The sequence below is a fragment of the Octopus sinensis genome, unplaced genomic scaffold (assembly GCF_006345805.1).
Source record: "Octopus sinensis unplaced genomic scaffold, ASM634580v1 Contig11929, whole genome shotgun sequence".
Lineage (NCBI taxonomy): Eukaryota > Metazoa > Mollusca > Cephalopoda > Octopoda > Octopodidae > Octopus > Octopus sinensis.
Window position 1 is genome coordinate 22,501 of NW_021832484.1, and position 4,693 is coordinate 27,193.

Sequence of the window (4,693 nt, forward strand, 5' to 3'; positions counted from 1 at the left end):
TACACACACTTAAACACAAACGCGCACATCTTCGGCCAATGCTTCGCCACAAAATGGCGGACTTGCAGTGCACAAATCGAAAGACGAAAGAGCGAGCGAGAGAGAGAGACAGCCAGACAGATAAAGAGAGAGAGAGAGAAAACAAAAGAGAGAAAGAAAGGAAGAGAAATTGAGAGAGAGAGAGAGATGTGGGGGAGAGAGAGGGTAAGTGAGAGTGACAAGACAAAGTGGGGTTTTGATTTTTATTCATGGCTATTTTCACGCCCTGAAGATATCAAGTTTTGACCCCTTTCGCCTGGACTTCACACTGGTCAGTCTTCCTTCGATCTCTTCAAACGTTTTACGGAACCGGTCTCTATTATCGCAGACAGACAGAACTGCCTTGTATGCTCGCCCTTTCACCTCCAAGAATCCATCATAAATTGTTCAGCCTATCTTTGATACGTATCGGGAGAATCACCAAAGATGTGCTTCCTTATCTGTCTTCGTACAGAAAGTTGTGTCGTGTGCTTGTGAACGTGTGCGTCTATGCGAGTGTATATATATATATATATGTGTGTGTGTGTGTTTGTGCGTGTGTCTGTTTCAGTGTGGCTTGAGGGACATTTAGCTGTTTTTTCTAACTAGGGTAAATATACTTGAAAGGTTCATATTTTTAGTTCATAACCTAACTGGGTTTCATTTTTTATATTGGGTTTCAAGGGGTTTCATAAAATATAGTATTTAACAAATTCTGGGGTAGATATAATATTCTTATTATAACATAACAAAGATTAATTTCATCGTTGGGTTGATACGATATGATACCTGTAAAATTCTGGGGTGGATTTAATATCTTTATACCTGTAAAATTCTGGGATAGATATAACATTGCCGTAAAATATCCTAGATATAAACGGAATTATAATAGAAGACTAACACTAACTTTACCTTTCATTGTTGTAGAGTGGATAAAATAAAGTAGCAATGATATACTCGGGTAGATTTAATATTCCTATAAAACATCTGAGATGTCAATGGAATTATAATAGAAGACTAACACTAACTTTACCTTTCATTGTTGTGGGGTTGATAAAATAAAGTAGCAGTGATATACTGGGGTAGATTTAATATTCCTATAAAACATCTGAGATGTCAATGGAATTATAATAGAAGACTAACACTGTATCTTTCATCGTTGTGGGGTTGAAGTGATGAAGTACCAGTAATACCCTGCGTTGGATCTCGATCGATTCCACACTCCACCTCCTCTGTCCGTTCTGTCGCCACCCAGATAAATGGTCATTGTGTATTTTCTTAGAAGCCATAATTATCTGAGACAGTCAGACGGGCTTAGACAATCATGACCTCGGTGCACTTCTGACCTCTGACACACCAATATCAATCATAAACTGCTTTGATTCTCTTTGATTCGTATCGGAAGCGACATGGGAGTTGTAATTCCTTATCTTTCTCGATACATAAGGCAACCATCTTTGAGTAAGATTCGACGATGGATGATTAGCTGTTAGCTGTTAGAAAGTCGCAAGACGGAACCGAAAACGATCGCTTTGTCTCTTTAAACCCTGGCAAAACGAACTTTCTCTGCCCCAATTCTATATCCAAGCAATGGTCCTGAAAATACGGCAAACTTTCTTTCCGTTTATATCATTGGAATCTTTTCGGTTTGACCGGCAGTTTTTAACATAATTTCTAGGTAACTAAACACTTTTAAACTTCGTATACTGGTAGAATGTGTTTATAAAATATCTTTTTCTCTTGGCTTTATTGAGAAAATTCTATTGTTTGTAAGATATTTGTTGTTGTTTTTTCTTCAATATCTGCAATTTCAACCAATCAGTGACGTCTATTGAGGTGAAAACATTCTGCGATCTTTTCGGTTTGACCGGCAGTTTTTAACATAATTTCTAGGTAACTAAAACATTTTAAACTTCGTATACTGGTAGAATGTGTTTATAAAACATCTTTTTCTCTTGGCTTTATTGAGAAAATTCTATAGTTTGTAAGATATTTGTTGTTTTTTTCTTCTTCAATTTCTGCAATTTCAACCAATCAATGACGTCTATTGAGGTGAAAACATTCTGCGATCTTTTCGGTTTGAACGGCAGTTTTTTAACATAATTTCTAGCTAACTAAAACATTTTAAACTTCGTATACTGGTAGAATGTGTTTATAAAACATCTTTTTCTCTTGGCTTTATTGAGAAAATGCTATAGTTTGTAAGATATTTGGGTTTTTCGGTTTGAATGGCAGTTTTTTAAAATGATTTCTAGTTCAAATTCCGCCCAGGTAGCCTTTGCGGTTCATCTTTCGGAATCGATAAAATAAGTACCAGTCGAATACTGGGGTCGATTCAATCGACTAGCCGACTCCCACCAAGTGTCAAGCAGAAAGTAAATGTAATATGTGACAATTATTATTCGGTAGCCATGATAAAACTCCGAGTTCCGGATGCCAGGGTGGAAATCCACGCCGCCATCTCTTCAGTTATCCGGCCATCGGAAAAAAACGCTCACATATTACATTTACATATAAATTCGTCTATTTACATAATATCGAGGTCTCTTTCTTTCTTTCGTTGTACAATTTCTATCATATATATATATATATATAATATATATATATATATAATATAATATATATATATATATATATATATATACCGGAGTAAACGCATAAATGTGAAACAAGGTGGAAAAAAGAGTACTCAAATACCAGTGGTAGAGTAATATGTTTTATTTTAAGCAGCAGAAAATTCAACAAAATCTGTTACTCTGAGTTTCTCGTTGCCGTTCATCAGACAGTTTAGGAGTGGATGTGTGGTAAGTAGCTTGTCTACCAACCGCATGGTTCTGGGTTCAGTCCCACTGCGTGGCACCTTGGGTAAGTGTCTTCTACTATAGCCTCGGGCTGACCAAAGCCTTGTGAGTGGATTTGGTAGACGGAAACTGAAAGAAGCCCGTCGTATATATATGTATGTGTGTGTGTTTGTGTGTCTGTGTTTGTCCCCTAGCATTGCTTGACAACCGATGCTGGTGTGTTTATGTCCCCGTCACTTAGCGGTTCGGCAAAACAGACCGATAGAATAAGTACTGGGCTTACAAAAGAATAAGTCGCGGGGTCGATTTGCTCGACTAAAGGCGGTGTTCCAGCATGGCCGCAGTCAAATGACTGAAACAAGTAAAAGAGTAAAAGAGTAAAAGAGTATATATATATAATATCGCTAACCAACTTTTCCGCCGGTTCGGTTTCCACCTACGTTTTCTGACCTCAACTTACGTCACTTTCTCCGACCACCACCAACCACCATTACCATTATGGCACCTCCTGCAACCAACACAGACCCCTTCTCATTCTCCACTTCCGTGTGTTGTTCTCTAAACGAGATGTTATGAACGCCATAACACCTGTTCTTTCCCATGACCCGCCATACATTATTACTGTTCTTTGTATCACTCCCGTCGCCCCTGTAGTAGTAGTAGCAGCAGTTGTAGTAGTAGTAGTAGTAGTAGCAGCAGCAGTTGTAGTAGTAGTAGCAGTAGTAGTAGTTGCTATCAATGATGTTGTTATTGTCCAGTTCTCGTCATCATCTCGCTCTTGGTCAGTCTGTGTGAGTTTGCTACTGCCGGCGTTGTTACTGCTCTTTAGCCCTAGGTCGGGTAATGACCAGTCATAGACAACCATAAAGATCAAAGGCTTTGCAAAGCGCTGACGATCTTGTATTTTATTCGGACGTACTGTAACTGCATAATAAATTTAGCGGTACGATATATATAAATATATATATATATATATATATAGATCAATAAATGGTGGGGTTGTGTTGACCGCACGTAGAGAAATGATAAGTAAGGAAAAATTTTTTTAAAAATGCAGAATGCTCAAATGAAAGAAAATTTTAATAAAATGAGAAATTGATAAAAAATATAAATATATATTAATTCAACCGGTTTTCGTCATTGTATGACTTGTCAAGAATATTTATGTTTTAAAAAGTTTTTTTAAAAATTAGAAAGGGGAAAAAAAGAAAATTGCATTGTTTTTTGCAAAAGAATAATGATAAAAATGTACAAAAATTAAAAAATAAGTACTCCGATACATTGTGAGTTCGTTGTGTATCTTGAGTTTTATGATTGTTCACGAAAAAATTACCTTGAGGTATTAAGATCCAAAGGGATTAAGAGCATGTGTTGTGTGGTTTAATTCAGCATGTTGGCAGGACAGGAAGTAGTAGTAATTGTGGTTCTTCAATATATATATATGGACACAGGCGCGTGTGTTATATAGCTAGCTAGAGGCAATGACCTCTTGGAGCTAATCAACGGCAGCTTTAGTCTTATATTTATGGACTACCATATTAGCTTGGCGATAATTGTTTATATATATATATATATATATATATGTGTGTGTGTGTGTGTGTGTGTGTGTGTGTGTGTGTATGCATGTATGTTTGTGTGTCTGTGTTTGTCCCCCTAGCATTGCTTGACAACCGATGTTGGTGTGTTTACGTCCCTGTCACTTAGCGGTTCGGCAAAAGAGACCGATAGAATAAGTACTGGGCTTACAAAAGAATAAGTCCCGGGGTCGATTTGCTCGACTATAAAAGGCGGTGCTCCAGCATGGCCGCAGTCAACTGACTGAAACAAGTAAAAGAGTAAAAGAGTAAAAGAGTAGTGTGTAGAAAGGAATTCGT